We start from the raw sequence: 19,717 nt of genomic DNA on the forward strand, positions 1-19,717 counted from the left end.
TCTATGAGCTGATAAACAAAACAACGTCAGCCAATCAGAAGACGCGTTACATCCAAAATTAAATTATTAACAAATAAACAAATTAATATTCCAGACAATATTTTATATGAAATTTTGTCCGACGGACAATAATTCATGGGGGACAATATTTTATGTTACACCTTTCCCAAGTTAGGAGTCTGTAGTACAGTGGTTGTCAGCATGGTCAGGCATGCATTTGTTTTTCGTAAAGTGTTTTGTTATAAATTATGCCGTTAGTTTCAGTCGGAAAGCAAGCCCTTAGAAACGACCGTTGTTGCTACTTTAAGACAACAATGGGACTGATATTAAAGCCCGCCATTTTGAAATTGCGTTAATTTCGCGGAAAAAATATTTTGGCGGCAATTTGGAAATTTTTTTATTTTCTATTTCTAAAATGCCATTGGGGTCAGAAATAGATTTCTTTCTATAATTTAAGCATGTGTCCTATTATTTAAGAAAATAATACCTAAATTGGCCGTCCTTTAACAATTACGTTAATAAATTATTCGAAATTGTCTGTTATTTTTTCTTCTTTTGTCACAGATAAACAAAGATTATATAGATCTATACTATAAAACAAATTAATAATACGTATCTCAAAGATAAACGTTCTGTCACCCCTTACAAAGGCACGTTTGAACTACATTCCAAAAGAGAATTTTTTGACATTGTAGTTTTTTGGTCTTACACATCGATGTCAACGTGCATCTGAACAGAATGTACACACATTTAGTGTCATTTACTGTGTTTGTTTAAAAAGGCAATGGCGAGTTCAGCTGGATTAATTATTCTCTTTAAGTAAAATGTTTGACGTTAACTAAAACAATAAGGTAAGGAAATTTTATACTGTCTGTGTGTAGTAGGTTGTTTTCTATGGCTGTGAATAACAACTAACGAATAGGATGTAGGGTTCTGATGTTTTATTACCAGTAGATAAAACAAGTCTGAAATAGCAATACAACATATATAAATAACAAGCTATTTCATATAACATAAATACTTTTACGAAATATCACAGTTTATGTAATACAGAAATATAATAATAAATAATACATTTATCTGTTATTAAATAAGTAGCAAGTAAAATGTTTTACAAGTAGAAGATGTTCAATGTTTACAGTCAGTGAAATTGACGTCGGTGTCACGTGTACTTTAACAACAAGATTCACTTTTAGTTACACTATATAGTGCAATGTGATGTACGATAAATATGTGTATCTGTGTATATGTAATCACTACTGGTTTACCTTACAAACGGTATATAATAAATGTTATATCTACATTTATTAATAATAACTTCATTAAAATATATAATACGTATAATAATTAACTACATAATATCATACAACAATCATAAAGTTGCAAATATAATAATCATAAAGACTTATGATGTCAATATTATTGATTCGTTAAAAGCTCCAAATAAAGGGGAGGTAACTCATGTTTACAATACAATATAAACAATGCCAAACTATAAATAAATATACTCTTACCACTTATGGATAGAGTTGAACTAGTAAGGTTAACGGCACATCAAATAAACATCACACAATCATGTGTCCTATATAATTACACATTACATGGAGTCCTGAAACCAAAATACGAACATAAATACTCGGACTCTAATTATAGAAATATACAATGTGACAAATATTCTTTACTCATTCATATTTGTACTTTATAAAAACTATTCGATACAAAACTATTACTTTATATAAATGGAAACACTTATTTACGTCTTTTGTTTAACAAGCCGCCATTTATAAAATATAGACTATTCGTGACAATAATCAAATAGTAATGTACGCAAATTAACAATATAATTCTACCGTGGCAAATAAACCGTAGATTATAAAATCATATACTTATAGCTTAATAAAATACTCTCATGAACATCTTGTGTACTTATGTTACATGCATGCGATATGAGGAGAACGTTACAAGACAAATAGAAACTTTGCTATAATACCATTTACGTGAAAAATATAAATAATGTTAATAAAGAAGTAAACTTACAGTATTCAATAATATGTTGTCCAAAATATAAGGTTTACAGGTAACTATGTGGTCAATATAATCGGGACATAAATACAATCGACTGTCATGGCTATCGTCCCGTGGAAATATACAGGTACCAAACAAAGGAAATTAAACTTGACCGCGAAATACTAACAGCCAATCAAATACAATGATTCAAGTAAATCCCTACTGAATATTCATAGAAAATAACGTGAATATTACTATACATATAAGTAAGGTTTTCAAGTAATAATTTACACTAAAAATACAATATTCAAAATATGTAATTAAGCTTTTATCATAAATATAGTAATTTAATAAATAGATGATTTTTACATTATATAAAATGATCATAAAAATCACTCTGCTACATGTGCACCACCTTAAGATGACTAAAAAAAACTCATTCATTGTTGCCAATGTTGGGAAATATTTTTTGGTGATGAATCAAGGAATCCTGCAAAAGGGTTGTCCTTTGAACTTAAAACAATCTCTTTCAGGCTTGCATTTTAATCACTCTTATTCAAAGCATTTTCATACTTACATGAAGTGTGACTTACTCATGACTTGTGATCTAAAACATAATTGTTCAATGTTGACTTAGCACTCAGAAACTGCTATGAAGTACTTTTAATATGCATTATTAGTTATCTTGGTGTAATCAGGGGTGTACAGAATTTTACACCGTTGTTGAAAATTCATACACCCTGAGGCGCAGCCGAATGGGTGTATGAATTTTCAACAACGGTGTAAAATTCCGTACACCCCTGATTACACCAAGATAACGAATTTATTTCTTATGAACAATTCCTTTACTCATTTTTAAACCGGGATGTAAAATTGAAAAATGCAAATGAAAAATTTCCAGTGGTACATTTTTTCAACGTCGATGTTGCTGCGCATTGTCAAATACTTTTTTCTCTATTTTGGGGATTCAGAAAAAAAAATTGTTCTTTTGAATTTTCGGGGAAAATTTATTTTAAATTTAAAAAAAAAATTTTTTTTTAATTTTTGTCCTCAAATTTATTTATTTCTCATTTTTTATATTTTATTTTTTCTTTGACATTTTATTTTTTTTTACATTTTTTTTTTTTTTTTTGACAATTTTTTTTATTTTTGTTTTATATTTTTGTTTTTTTTTTTATTTTTATTTTTTTCTTTATTTTGGCATTTTTTTAAAAAATTTTATATTTTTTGGCAAAATTTTATTTATCCCGGGGTGAACAAGGGTTGAGTGTTATTTACAATTTAATTTAAATAGAAAAAGGAAAATATGAAATCGAATCTTTCTCGTTCTTATTTTTTTCGCAAGTTCATGATTATTTAATGAATGGCTTTTATTTATTTTGAATTTATTGAACCATAAAATTAATTTTTGACTCTTCACATTGAATAATCCGCGAAGCGGATTATGTAAAATGTGAAGAGTCAAAAATTAATTTTATGGTTCAATAAATTCAAAATAAATTATTGCCATTCATTATAAATAATTTTCTATCAAAAATAAGGCTCAAAGAACTTTTTATATTATTTATATTAACAATAAAAACGTACACACATGTTGGCGTATGAATATACAACCGTCAGAGTGGGCGTGTCGCCATAAAAATTGACAACATTGAAAATAAAAGTAATACTTTTAACCAATCAGAAGACAGTAAATACACCAAATTTATTTATAAACCATTTAAATCCATTGGTTTAGGTTTTTTTTACAATTTGAGTCCATTCAGTAGAACTTGCATGGAATCAATGAGACAACATTTATTGTTATATTTACTTTAATCATACAAGGATTGCAAACCAATTTCCTTTATATCAAATTATGAAGAATTTACATTGAGAATACTTTGATTATTATCTCTTTTAAATGTATATCCTATAAGAAAAAGGTAGGATCAGGCATCAGTATGAAAAGGAATTCCTGTTTGTGATCATTTTAACCCTGTCTACACTGTAAAAATGGTGTTTAGGTCCTAAACACATTTCTAAGCACATCTTTTGTGCACTTTTTTTTACATGTTTAAATCTAAACGTGTCTCAGTACAATGTGTTTAGTATTGTGTTTAGAATCGTGTTTAGCTTAGAAAAAAGTGTTTAATTTCTAAACACTTTCATTTTTAAACACATTAAAAGTGTTTAAATTCAAGACATGTTTAGATATTATGTGTTTACTGAGAAATGTGTTTAGAAATTAAACACAATCCTAAACACGTTTAGATGTAAACATGTAATACAAGTGTTTAATTTCTAAGCACGACTTTTACAGTGTAGGTCAAGTATTCAAGCATATATTGGCTACCCCTTGTCTTTATATAGTAGAAATTTATTTCTGTGTTTATATAATTTGGTTAAAGCAGTAAAAATAATTACCAAAATATAGATATTAAAGTTACTCTTGGAATAATATATTATGGCACAGAGTGACATTTATTTCAGTTCTGAAATTGTTGTAAAAATGATAAAATGTGTTTACCTAATTCTTTTACATATGTTTTTAAAAACAAAATATATTTAGTAAAAAAGATAATAAATTATTCTAATAGCATCCACTTGTAAATAACAGCATATGGTGCTTGATAGTACCTATAAGTTTGTTAATAAAAAGTGTCAACAATGGGACGTTACTCGTAAATTACTATCGGCACCGCTTCGTCAGAAATATCGACACATCGAAGTGGCACATTTGCGTATTACAGCGTATTAAGTGGCACAAGTTTGACACGGGCCAGTTTATAAAAAGCCTCATCACATATTTTAAATTCAGCATAGGTTCCCCAGAAGTTAAGAAAGAAATTTCAACTGATGTGTTGAAAAAACTTGACGCGACGAGTGACGACCTTTGGTTTGAAGGCTTCGTATTCTAATTCAGTACGCTTAATCAAAACAATTTTTATGTGAGAACTTCTAAAAAGTATACACAATTATTGGCAATTGTAACGAACAGCATACTTTGGTTTCATTTGATATGACTTTTTGGAGGAAACAGAGTCGTTTCAGTTGAAGAAAAAATGACCCAAAAAATGCCCAAATATGGTAGTCACATGACTTCCATTGTTGCTTTAAGAAATGGGGTCAAACCGGGGTCAGCTTTCCGACTGTTTTCTCCTTTGAATTGTTTAACATTTTTCATATCAGTCCTTTTATAACTGACTATACAGTATGAGTTTTCCTCATTGTTGAATGCCGTACGATGGCCTATATAAATTGCTTAATTACAACCACTTCATTTTAGCTGATTCAGTTGGATAACTGCACGTGGATAGCTGTCTCATTGACAATGATATTAGATCTCATCATTTATATATATATCTAAATAAAGTTTCTTGAATTCACAAACAACTTCCCCCACTTCAAGCTCTAGATCATGGGGGGGTCTCTTCCTATATGAAGGTATATACATATGTGCCGCTGGAATGGGTCCCTTTTTTGATACGTCAAATATATCAATCGGGTGCAATTTTACCGAGGAAATATATCAATAGGTAGTAACTGACCAATTGTGAAATATCAATGGGTCATAATTTTTTCAGTTTGTTGTGCAACGATCGTCACTGAATTTCCCAAACTCATTGTCATTAAAATTTCCACATCTGGTGAAACTTATTGACACAAGTTTTGTTATTAATCAAATTTTATTACACTGTCACAAATAATAATCTTTACCCACTAGTAAATAAAAAGGTCACATATCGAACCTTTTGCACTTATTGCGTAACACATCGATCTATTTGCACTAATTTTGTTGCGTTTATTCTCATTGTGTGTCTTGCTTAATTTTAAATTTGCCGAAAGAATTTGACTGCCGTGTTGTAAGAAATGAAAGACATACGTGGCATTGATAGAGGGAAATGTCTAAATTGTCACGAATTTGACGAATTTATTGGAAATTTGAGATGTGATTATTTCGACAGTTAGGGCTGATAAATATATGAATGGGTTATGATTTCGCTGTGAAATATATGTATAGGTAGGGGTTTCACGACAATATATGAATGGGAGGTGTTTTTTAAATCCCAGCTGCAGTTATTTGGTTTTAAATAGATGTGTAAAAACGGCGAATATGTGTCCCCCTATGACAAAACATCAGGAAATTTCAAATAGCCTTTAACGAGTTCTGTGCCACAGGGCCGATTATCGACCCAAAGACATACTCCTGTCAGTGCCAAAGGGCCGATTCATCGGCCAATTCAAATAATGTTATGAACTACGTAATGTACTATGACGTCGCCGTTTTTGCGCTAAATATAATTCCTCCATCTTGTAATTTTCGCGCGTTTTTTTTACCAATATCAAAAAATATGGATTATGAAATTTATGAAAATAAAATTATGTAAGGATTCTTTTATAAATATTATAGAATAATAGATATAATAATTTTATTATATTTAGAAGTATAGAGTCTCAAATTTACTCTCTTTTTTCGGCGCTTTTGCAGTATATTTTATATATGCATTTTAGGCTTACTTTCCTGAAATTTTCAAGTGTTTACTTTAAAAAATGTATCATAGTTAAAAGAATATAAGTAAAAATGTAAATACATAAAATATAGAAGATAGAGATTATTCAAATATGAACAAAATACCTTTACAAAGAACGGGTGAGAAAAAACGCAAGTTAAAAAATTAAAAAAAAAACCTCAATAACGTGAAAAGATGAAAAGTACGCAAAAAAGTGCAGTACACATTATGACGTAATTGAGCTAATGACGTCATCCATTAATGCATCCATCGGATTATTATGGCTTATCCTAACCCTCGCTTTCGAGTTTATCCTCCAGCCGAAGTTAGGGATCACACACAATTTTAGAAATGTAGGACATAAAAGAATGCTGCCGAGAAATGCAAGACCCATTGCGGCATTTGCCTATTTCATGCTGATTTTCAACAATTCATTCAATGAAGAAGTTTGTCTTGAAAACAAACAGGTAGTTTTAAGCCCATGTTCCTTTAAAAAAAACACCAGTGAATTTTTATGCATGGAATAAATTTTAATGAAAAAACTTTACTGCGTTCAAATTTTTGAGACTATATTTATATATAAGGCATACGATAGGAAAGGCCTAACAGTTAAACAGAAATAATAAATCAAGGAGTTGGATACAAGAGATACAAATAATCTAACTTCGATCGGTTCATGTGTTTACTCATTTATTATTTTGTCCCTTCTCTCAACGTATTATCCCTCCATACTAGTCTTTATTAAAAAAAAGAAAGAAAAAAAAAAAACCGCACACAATCCTCAGAACTTTGTGAACATTTATAAAATATTAAATTACAATTACAGTGAATAATTATTGTACGCCTTTTTTTTTGGTCATTTTTTTTTTTTACAGTAGGCAAATTTTTTTCATGTATTCATAGCACAATTCATATGATTATGTCTTTTTAACTTCTATTATACCTAAACATTATAACAAAGTAAAGAAGACAGTTATTTATTTATAATTATCCTCAAATCAAACTACCAGTTTCCATGGAAACAGAACACAACGATTTTGAGAAATACACATTTTTAATAAATGTATGCTTTATAATGATAAAATATTTAATCACACATTTTATTTCTGTATTTTTTTCCATCAAGTATCATCAAATTATTCAAAATAAGGAAATTAGTTTCAAAAGTAAATTTGGTTGCCATGGAGACTAATGACTAGATTGACAAATTTGTATTTCAAATCACCTAAACAATATTTGTTCAAACTATAATTTTCTGAACATAATCATTGTTAGGAGCATAAATATTAAATATTGACTCTATACTTTTAAACAACCCTTTAAAAATACTTAAAGAATAACTAATCGAAGAATTCAAATAGAGAAAAATATTCAACGAGTGACTGAACAACACATTAATTCACGAATGCGCGTAGCGCATGAGTTAATTATCAGTGTTGTTCGGTCACAAGTTGAATATTTTTCGATATTTGAATTCTTTGATTAGTTATTCTTTTTATTACATTGGCAAATGGCCTTTTTTTATGAAATTAATGTAGAAAATGTAAGGAACTATATCTTTTTTCTACGCATTCACAATTTGTTTTGATCCGACGTTATCGACGTCTTGACAACGCCTATTGTTGTATGACGTCAGAGAGTGAAATAACCACGTTTATTTCACATGTGAAATTATCGGTTTTTATTTGACTGGGAAATCAATGTAATTCAATGCTACCAATGTAATAAATGTATTTGTCACCCCTTTTCTGGACGTTAACTCTGACAGTATCAGCTCTATAATAAATACATGAGAGCTGTTAAGATATGTTTATAATGCAGGAATAATACCCTTTAAATTATTGAAAAATGTACTTATTCTTTAAAATTTTAGAGGAATTCCATGTGAACTTTGGAAAAAAGGGAGGGGGTATGAACCCCTTTCAATTTAGTAGTTATTTTGTCCCTTTACAATCATACCATACACACATACAGTTGACCTACTGTTTATAGTATCTGAGAAAAGGACCTAATCACCTAACTTAAACCTTGATCACTGATCCATGAAATGAGGTCAAGGTCATGTGAACCCTCTCTGACAGATATGTAGGCATTACAAGGAACCCATATATACAACAAGAATGTATCCAAAGTACACAGATGTCCCACTCACACTACCATTTTCTAATACTGTGTTCTGTGGACTGTGAAATTAGAGGTCAAAACTCTAATTTGGCATTAAAATTAGAAAGATCATATCATAGGGAAAATGTGTAATAAGTTTCAAGTTGATTGGACTTCAACTTCATCATAAACTAACTTGACCAATAAATTTAACCTGAAGTGGGCTATGGACGAATGAATAGACAGACGAACAAACTAACGCGTACAGACCAAAAAACATAATGCCCTAAGGAGGGCATAAAAAATCTTATTATTCATAATAAGTGAGAAATTCACATGACCAAAAAACTGATTTGTTTTTAAAGTTTTTCAACACTAACCACCTGGTAGATATATATTTTATGGTTTTGCTGAACCATGAAAATGAGGTCAAGGAAAAGGGACACATGACAGAAGGAAACTTCTTAGCATAAGGTACATGTATCTGCATACAAGGTGTGAAGCATCCAGGTCTTCTCCCTTCTAAAATATAAAGATTTATACAAATAGTTCACACTGATGCAGTCAGAAAGTAATCCCTAAGTCTCGCATAGTGCTCCTTTTTTTTTACAGGCAAGACAAAAACCAGTTAAAAGCATTATTTTCTTTATAATTCTATGAAAAAAATTTTCACAAATAATCAATCAAGTCATTATCTTTGAAGGTGCAGACACACACAAGCCAATCCAGTCCCTTCTAACCAAACCACTTTGATTCCTTTTCCTTGACGGATTAGGGCAAAAAATTCATGGCCCAGTCCATAATGATCAAAACTTCTTCAGGCTTTGATTCATCCAAAAGGGTAGTATGTCAACGGTCTTGGTTCAAACATCTTATAACATGCTGCCGCCAAGACTTTATATGTGACTCTGATAGCTTTATGTCTGTTATGTAGCTCATTAATGATTATGTAGTTCTTCTGGAAAATCTGCAAATATTGAAATACAAATGTATTAGTGCCAATTAATTGTACATGTATGATCATGTTTAAAAAAAAATTGTAAGCATGAAAATCATATATCATAAAAGATAAAATCAAGTCCAACTGAAGTTAATTCATACAAAGTGTAGTTTATAGACCTGTTGGTGACCTTCTGCTGTTGTCTGTTCTATGGTCGGGTTGTTGTCTCTTTGACACATTCCCCATTTCCATTCTCAATTTTATTATCTCTACTACATTTATCATGTTCATGAAAATTGTATTTTCAAGAATTCATTTTGGCCAGACTGCCAACTGATTTTAAAAGATGATTATGGAATGATCAGATTTTGTTTTCTATCGTGGAGAAATAAACTACTCACTGTTATACTTGTAGTGCACATTGAGTAACTTGGAACAGTGAGTAGTTTATTTCTTCATGATAGAAAACAAAATCTGATGAAGTGTGTACAACAAAATTCAATTCAAATAAAATCGCCTGTTTAATTCAACAAGCATGTGATGTCAAAAACTCGAAACAACTGTTAAATTTTGTTTTTTCAAAATTGTAGTACATATCTTCCTACATTATTTTTTTGTATCAAAATGAATATCGCTCTGGCAGAGGAAATAATTGAAAAGTGAAAGTAGAAAGTTATAAATAGATTTGATAAATATAGAAAAATAAAGAGTAAATTTATTTTTCTATATTATATATCTGATCCAAGTTTTAAATAAAATGCTCCGCTGGGCACAGCCTGATACGACCGCAGTGGTCAAACCCTGAACAGTTGGGGCAAGTATGGACACAACATTCAAGCTTGATACAGCACTGAATTTGGATTGTGATTAAATATTTGACACAGCATAGGTTTCTGACACAGAATGAATGTGGTCTAAGAACTTAAAAATTTTTGATTTACCTATTCAAGCCATATCATTTCGTTTGCTTTTATATATAAATCAGAAATAACAAATTTAAAATGGAAAATTTTAAAGAAAAAAAAAATACCTCCCCTAAATTTTTTGAACCCACTTATGATTCATCACCCCCAAACTCAATCCCAGCCTTCCCTTTGTTGTATGGTACCTTGCATTACAATTTCAGAGAGATCCATACACTTGAACACAAGTTATTGTCTGGAAACTAGAAAAATGCTTGTTTTTAGGCCCCTTTTTGGCCCCAAATTCCTAAACGTTTAGGGCAATTACCCCCAAACTCAAACCCAGCTTTCCTTTTGAGATATGGAACCTTGTAGTACAATTTCATAAAGATCCATACACTTACACACAAGTTATTGTCCTGAAACTAGAAAAATGCTTGTTTTTTTCCCTTTTTGGCCCCTAATTCCTAAACTTTTGAGGCAATTACCCCCAAAAACAATCCCAGCCTTCCCTTTGTGGTATGGTACCTTGCAGTACAATTTCAGAGAGATCCATACACTTGAACACAAGTTATTGTCTGGAAACTAGAAAAATGCTTGTTTTTAGGCCCCTTTTTGGCCCCAAATTCCTAAACGTTTAGGGCAATTACCCCCAAACTCAAACCCAGCTTTCCTTTTGAGATATGGAACCTTGTAGTACAATTTCATAAAGATCCATACACTTACACACAAGTTATTGTCCTGAAACTAGAAAAATGCTTGTTTTTTGCCCCTTTTTGGCCCCTTCTCCTAAAATTTTGAGGCAATTACCCCCAAAATTAATCCCAGCCTTCCCTTTGTGGTATGGTACCTTGCAGTACAATTTCAGAGAGATCCATACACTTGAACACAAGTTATTGTCTGGAAACTAGAAAAATGCTATTTTGGTCCCTTTTTGGCCCCTTATTCCTAAACGTTTAGGGCAATAACCCCCAAACTCAATTCCAGCTTTCCCTTTGTGATATGGAACCTTGTAGTTCAATTTCAGAGAGATCCATACACTAACACACATGTTATTATCATGAAACTAGAAAAATGCTTGTTTTTTGCCCCTTTTTTGGCCCCTAATTCCTAAAATTTTGAGGCAATTACCCCCAAAATCAATCCCAGCATTCCTTTTGTGATATGGAACCTTGTGGTACAATGTCAGAGAGATCCATACACTAACACACAAGTTATGTCTGGAAGTTACAAAAATGCTTATTTTTGGCCCCTTTTTGGTCCCTAATTCCTTAACTGTTGGTACCATAACCCCCAAAATCAATCCCAACCTTCCTTTTGTGTTATTGAACCTTATGGTAAAATTTCATGGAGATCCATTCACTTAAACTAAAGTTAGAGTGCGAAAACCAATGAGTCTTCAGACGACGACGACACCAACGTCATACCAATATACGACCAAAAAATTTTTAATTTTTGTGGTCGTATAAAAATTGTGGGCTCTATGAAGTGTTGTTGTCATATGCATTAGTATTTTAAGTTCTGTAATACAATAGTTTGAATGGTGACATCCCGTTAGTCCGACAACCATTATTCCGACATCCCATTATTCCGACAGCCCATTATTCCAACATCCCATTATTCCGACAGCTCCTTATTCAGACAGCTCATTATTCTGACAATGCATCTGTCATAAGTGCATGGGTAAATTTTCTCCAAAAGACCAACTCTGTTCTCGATAATATTTGTAGTTGTCATTTTACATTCCGATTATTCTTCATGCGGGATATTTGTCTCAGTGCCTTGGAGCTGATATATATACATGCTTATTGCAACTGCTGAGTCCTAATTTTCGTCCCCCTTTTTTTACGGGTCCGGGTATTTCATTTGTCTTTACATTTCGGCGTTTGTGTGTCCATTATCATTCTGTGCTGTTTAAATTAATGAAATTAGTATTTTTAACAATATGTGTTGTTACTCAGTTTAACTCCCGAATATATGTAAGAGAGAAATCTATGTTGTGCATTCTGAAAATGGGAAATAATTTAACTTTGATTGTGAGCATTTGGTATTTTGCCTTTTTGAGTTGTATATTTCAATTAAACCGAAAATGTACATACTTTAAGGTACGACCATATCTGTTTGTGAGGGGGGGTTGTTTGTCTTAATTGTTTGATTTGTATAAAAAATATTTGATTCATAAATAAACCCCCCAAAAAGTGTTTTATTTGAACGCTGTGTACCCGTTGACTAAACACGGTTTCTAAAATATTTTATTTTCTTGAAATAGTTTGAAAAAAGTTTGCTTCTGCAAACTATTTTAAATTTTGTTTTGCTTTGTATTTTCATTGGAAAAAATAGATTCTTGAAAAAACTATGCCCCCCACCCCCCACCCCTACTCCCATCAATATATATAGTTTTATGCAGAAATTGTACTGGGATCCGTAGCAAAAATGTTATATTTTTCATGAAAGGCAAGAAAATGTGAGAAACAGGGTGATTTTTCCTAGACTCAGCGTATATTCTTTTATTGAAAACACGAAAACGGAGCCACCACAACCACTTAGGTCAGAAAAATCACGGGTCATTATTCTTAACGCTTGGCTGTATGTATCACAATGGGGTTCTTTTTCATTTTTACATAAATTTTGGTGAAAAACAATCACAACAAAACAAAATCCAATGGAGGTCAATATATATACGTTGGTTTTAGATTAACTAGTTTTAAGTGTCTATTGTTTGTTCTTGTGTAATATAAAAATAAGGAGATGCAAAATGCTTGCCAATGAGACAACTATCCATCCAAGTCACAATGTGTAAAAAGTAAACAATTATAGGTCAAAGTACGTCCTTCAACACGGAGCCTTGGCTCACACCAAACAGCAAGCTATAAAGGGCCCAAAAAAGACAAGTGTAAAACAATTCAAACAGGAAAACAAACGGTCTAATCTATATAAAAGACGAGAAACACTTTATGAACCACACCAACAAACGACAACCACTGAACAACAGGCTCCTGACTTACTGGTAGGACAGGTGCCTAAAAATGCATCAGGATTAAACGTTTTAACAGGCACCAACCTTCACCCTAGCCTGAAACGGTGGTATAACATTACAACATAAAAAGACACACATATTTTAGATTTTTTTTAAAAGTCGTAGGTTGTTTTGAATGAGATGCCCACCTAATCCCTAAGGTGGCGGGTCGGATTTGGTGATATTGGAGCCACACAATATCAGCAAATCATATTCTGACCCCACCTAATTTGTTGAAAATTGTTTGATCAGAATCTGAATAAATAATTCCCTGTATAACGTACATTTTGTTTTGTAATTTGAATTCTGCATATATATAGTACGTAATTAAAATTCTGTATAGTCTGTATTTGCGTTAGCTAAGAATTTTACATCATAATTCTGTATATACAAGTCTATCCATACGGACATAGTTCTGTATATCTGTTTTTTTGATTCTGTAAATAATAAGCGATTTCTGTATATACAAAAAGGCACGAAAATACATAATTGAATGATATACATTGTACCTCTATACACAAATTGTAATTATGTATAATTATACATATTATGAACTAAGTAACTATATAAAAAGTATTAGAACTATATATGTAATAACATATACATTACAGTAAAGACAGACATATTTTTTTTAACCCCGATACCGGGGAATATAATTATTTCTAAGTGTCGGACTAATGGGTTGTCGGATTATTGGGCTGTTGGAGCAATGGGTTGTTGGATTATTGGGCTGTCGGATTATTAGGTTGTCAGAGTAATGGGTTATCGGAACAATGGGCCGTCGGACTAATGGGCTGTCGGAATAATGGCGTGTAACCGTTTGAATGTATTGACAACCCTGCGTACCAAGGTACATTGTAACCATATAATCAGACTCTAACTGAAAGTTACAAGCACATTGATTCACCATATATGATATAGAGTTACAAATGAAATTGGTCAAAGTTTCATATCAATGAAATTGAACTTTTTAAGCCCAGTTGTAATCTAATGTACTTTACATAATGTGTGTATAGAAATCAAAAGTATCAGTGCAGTAAAATAAAGGCATTGAAAAAGTGTACACAGGAGAACAAAAGTGGTGCAATCTACTAACATTTCTCTTATTTGTTTTGACAAGTAAATTCTCTGATATAAGAATTATGAATACCTTTAAAAAAAATATTTTTCTATTGGTAAATTACCTTGTGTATCACTTTCTCCTTAACTTAAATTTCTGCTCTGGTAACTTTAAATGGCACTGGTAGCAGCTACATTTTAGATACCTTAAAAACAAGTTAATATTCATAAGATTTTTGAATAAAGCAAAACAAAAAAATTGCATACCGGTAAGGGAATAATCTTCATTCATTGTAAGCCTGTAATATCTGACTATGTGGTATGGGCTTTGCTCATTGTTGAAGGCCGTATGTTGACCTATAGTTGTTAATTTCTGTGTCATTTGGTCTCTTGTGGATAGTTGTCTCATTGGCAATCATACCAGTCAGAGATATAACTCTATAGGGTTATTACAGAAAATAACTTGTGTGTGTTATTACAGATACGTTCATGAGTTGTCTACTCTTTATTCCTTATATTTTCTAAATCTGTAATAACATATGTTTGTTATTTGTAAAATTATTTCATTTATAGTGGCCTCTAGGGATCTCTTGAGACTTTGCGCAGAAACTAAATGCATAGCCTTGATAACTAATTTTTTAATTAAATTAATACATTTTTGATTAACCATGGTAAATCAATGAGACAAGGCTATTAAGGGATAAACTTAGCTGTGATAACAAGGCTTAGTTATTAAAGGAATTTAACTTATTATATAAGACACTTGGGAATTACTGAGAAACTTGCGCAGAACCTCATTACATGCTCTGGTCATTATTTCTTACAATATATTAAAATACATTGTAATTAAGCATGATGTATGTCTGAGCAAATGCTTTTAAGTGATATAGAGAAGCTGTGATAACACCCTTTAGTTATTACAGGCATATTTTTTCTGTAATAACATATAGGTGTATTATGCAAAATTGGCAAACTATGAACTGTTATATCTTTCAATAGTTAAGTATACAAATAGACAAAAGTAGTATCAATAGAACTTTTATACATTTTAACTAAACTAATGATGTATATTGTCTCTTTGAAACATATAACATACATACATAAGTTATCACAGTTCTTTGATGTTTTAGTCCACAATAACAAATGCATGTTATTTTTCTGTAATAACCCTATAGAGTTATATCCCTGACTGCATACTACATCTTCTTTTTTATATTCATACCTTTTCTCAAAAAATATTTTTGTTTGTATAAGGCTTTATTAGGAATAGGAAGAAAAGTGAAATACAAATGCAATTCCAAGGTTCCTTAAAGTGAGTCTGGCAACAGTAAAGAGTGATATGAAGTCAGTGATGTCCACCATGATATATAACCAAAAAAAAATACAGTAAATACAATGTACATGTACATGTATGTATTTCAGTTCCTCACTCATATTAAGAATAATAGTTTCACATAGGCATCATGTAATCATGATAATGAAGATTTCTGAAGTTTCATGCAATCCAAGGACTGGTCTTTGTACATATGGAGTTGCATATTGGAGATATATTGCATCCATAAATCCCCAATATTCAAGTAAATGGCTAAAAAAATATAACATAAAAGATAACAAGGAAGCACACAATGGTAAATCCATAAAAAGAAGCCTTAAAAGCCTGTAATGCATGTAATTCAGATGTCCTTTGTTCATGTTGTTTCTGTACATGTACTTTGTATATATCATATTTATTTTTTATTAAAAAATTAAATTGTATATAAATCAGACTGATAGTTTTCTGTTAGAAATGCTTTACATTTGTCATTTCTGGGCTAGTTATAGCTTACTATACAATATAAATGGGTTTACTCATTGTTGAAGGTTGTACAGTGTTAATGATAGTAACCTAGAAAGTTGTTTATATGTGACTGTTAATTGATCTCTAGCATGTCTAGTAAAACATTTTTCATTGGCAATCATTCCACATCTTCCTATTTTGATATTTCAAATATTAAGGGTTTATTTTAGTAATAATAAATAATTTAACTAAACAAGTCAACTGTCATGACTACATGGGTAGCATTCCATTTCAATTGCAACATTATAATTATAATATGTATGGGGACTGGTAGATTTAAGTTTTAGGGATGGATGGGTTAGGCTAAATAAAATAATATGTATGTATGTGTGTTTCCTTTTACATGTACCATGATTACATCTTTGAAAAAATGGGGTATGTACAAGTACATGTAGGTTACTAAGGTAGGAATTTTTTTATTATTTTACAATTTTTTTTTTATATTGAGTCTATGTGAGAGAAATTCTGACTTGAACAGTGCTTTTTGAAAATTGACCAAAAAAACTTTAAGGTACTGTACATGTACCTGTACCGTATATCATGCACATGTACATGTTACTTTGTATGCCTAAGCTTAAAATTATAGGGTACATTTGTAGGTAAGAAAATAGGAAACATACATATTTTTTTAATTGGCCATAGGGACAGATCCCGCTGGGCCCAGACCAACATGAAAGCTATTGGTCACATACATGAAACACAGTGAACATTTGAACAAATACTACATGTATAGATAGAGACCCCCCCCCCCCCCCCAAAAAAAAAAAAAGAAAAAAAAAAGAATTAAAATAATAATCCTATTATTAATGTACTTGTACTTCACATTTAATAAAAAAGTAATCATGTTAAACCTACCACTTCCAAATATTTGTATTCCTCCAGGATCCTTTCTCTATGGAAACTTGAAAGGCCTCTGAATGTCTGTCTTTTGCCTTCATGGTCAGGATGTGAACAAGTTTAAGTAACCTTCACCCTGTCAATACTTTATACCAAGTTTGATACAGAGTGATGGATAAACTCTGAGTGAAATATTAGTAGCAAAAATCCATTCTCTGTGGGATAACACTTTAAACAGGTCTGCTTTCTTCAGTTGTTCGTTCATGATTGTAGTAATTTGTAGTTGTACGCAGCGATACTTCTACATTCAGAATTTCAGTCCAACAGCTAATTCAAGTGATATTTTACATCTCTGTGTGACACAAACTTAGCTTAATAAGAGTTGTGTCTTTTGAGTAACGTTAGTAAAGACCACAACTAGAATTACTTTGCAGAAAGCTGCATAAACAACATCGTAAATTTGCCTCCACATGTTGTGAAGCAGAACCGGAAGTGATGAATTGTAAACAATATACAAGATGCACTTGACAAAAATGATTAGTAAAAATTATTAATCTATCCAATCTAACACCATAAACAAATGAATCTTTACTAAATTAACAATTTCTCAAACTGTTAGTTTTTTTTTTCAAAAGATGCAGCATACAATATGAAATTTTTTTTTTTACTTGTTTTGAAGTTCAACATGAGTTGTCTTTCTTGGAATAGTAAGAAAAAGCGGTTAATTTAAAATGAAAATAACTTGAGATAGGTGCAAGGCTACAAATAAAAAAATTTGATATATTGTTTGGAAGATTCCATATTTTCTGTAATGCTAAATGGTTTACTAAAAATAGCCTGTTCACAGCAGATATATGTTATAACATCCATCATATTTCCAATGCTTATATAGTGAGGAAAACATGCCCATCTGAATTTTTATTAGGGTATAAATGACATTAATAGTAGGCATCAACAATTATGGTTGAATATATTTCAATTTTTACTCAAAATGTGTCACATAACCAAATATTAAGCACATTGGTAACATACGGTAAATCACTTTTTCTTCATATTGCATGATTCTTAGGTGGAGCTATACTTAAGCAGGGGCGGATCCAGGATTTTGGAAAGGGGGGGCGTAGTAATAAAGTTCGCCGAGCGGAGCGATGCGAAACAATTTTTTGGACCTTTTTTTGGCTAAAAAACATAAAATAAGTGTAAAATGCATTTTATAGTTAAAGTGTAGGGGTTGGACATTTTTGGTGCCGTATTCTCTCCACCAATTGTCTATTATGAAATGATTGGATGGATCCAAAGCTATGTACTAATTAATATATTTGATGTGGGATTTGTCAGTAAAAAATGGACATGGAAAATTATCGTTTGTTGTATGGTTAGTTAGCATAACCTCACAGATTTCTTGTTGTAAACAAGATATACGGCTATTCAATGAAATTTACAATACGACCGACACGAAGAAAGACAAACAAGCAATTTTCATCCAAATGTTTGGTTGAAATGTTTTACCCAACAAGGGAAGTGAGGGGTTCCAAATCAACCAAAGGCTACGAATTAGTCGGAAATGACAATGAAGTTGTGAATGACGGTCGACACATGGAGACATATAGGCCACACCCAGCAGGCAGGTTGCAGTCGGGCCTTGACAAAGTATTCAGTATATCAGTTCGGCGAAACAGACATTCCGGTCAGATATGGGATTCACATGCAACCCCCCCCCCCCCCCCCCGCCCCCCCAAAAAAAAATTACGCCCGTTTTTTATTCATCATGTTCATTTAATGCTAAATGATTCTGTTGAAAATATATTTTTCTAATAGCAAAAAAGTGGACAAGATTATTGTTTTCAATCCAGATACGGCCAGAATCTTTGTTTAAGGCAAAAATCAGGGTCAGAATTTTTTCTCTTAAAAATCTCAGACTGTCCCTCAGATCAAATGGTCCGTACCTTAGACTTTAAATCTATATCTATAGCTTACTGACTGGGGATCACTATTCAGCAATGTTATTAATGGGCTGGGGCGTGTGGGGTTAAACATGTTTTCGTAGGTAAATAATATTGCTGTGGAACTTTTTTTTTCATGAGAGTGTAATAGAGTATTACTTTCTGTTGGGTGGAATTGTGAAATAGAATTCAATACGTTCTTGCTCAATACTTTGTCGCTTTGAAGGCGTCGTGCTTGTCATCCTCAGCCTAAGCAATGTGTTACTGTGATTTGAATTTCAAAATTACTGAGTGACGTTTTTTTCGACGAACTGGTCAGCTCCACCGTAGAGAATCACATGACTTTGACATAATCAATAATATATTACACTAAATAGAGGTTTCTCAACATCTTACGAACGGACGAAAATCGCCTTGACTTGACGTAACTTGCCGTAACGAGAAAAGAGGGAGCACTCATTTATTGAATGATTTTGTACTATCGGATGTGCACTTCTTTTCATTAAGATATGCATGCAGGGTTCTTTTAAACCATTTTGAGTTGTGGACATATGATTATAGTGAATGCGAGTTCTTTCTG

General features: G+C 31.7%; 2 long non-coding RNA genes across 2 annotated transcripts in view; both read right to left on the bottom strand.

The window, feature by feature from the left end:
• LOC127736451 (uncharacterized) overlaps positions 1 to 19,717 on the bottom strand; it is a 39,911-nt gene that overhangs the window by 12,771 nt on the left and 7,423 nt on the right. The gene's annotated exons all lie outside the window — the stretch shown is intronic.
• Positions 9,232 to 18,273, bottom strand: LOC127736449 (uncharacterized). The gene is made up of 3 exons (XR_007998967.1): positions 17,213 to 18,273; positions 14,646 to 14,726; positions 9,232 to 9,570 (listed from the first exon to the last, which is right to left on the bottom strand). It is a non-coding gene; the product is annotated as an uncharacterized LOC127736449 (long non-coding RNA).

Source organism: Mytilus californianus, unplaced genomic scaffold (genome assembly GCF_021869535.1).
Source record: "Mytilus californianus isolate M0D057914Y unplaced genomic scaffold, xbMytCali1.0.p SCAF_31, whole genome shotgun sequence".
NCBI lineage: Eukaryota > Metazoa > Mollusca > Bivalvia > Mytilida > Mytilidae > Mytilus > Mytilus californianus.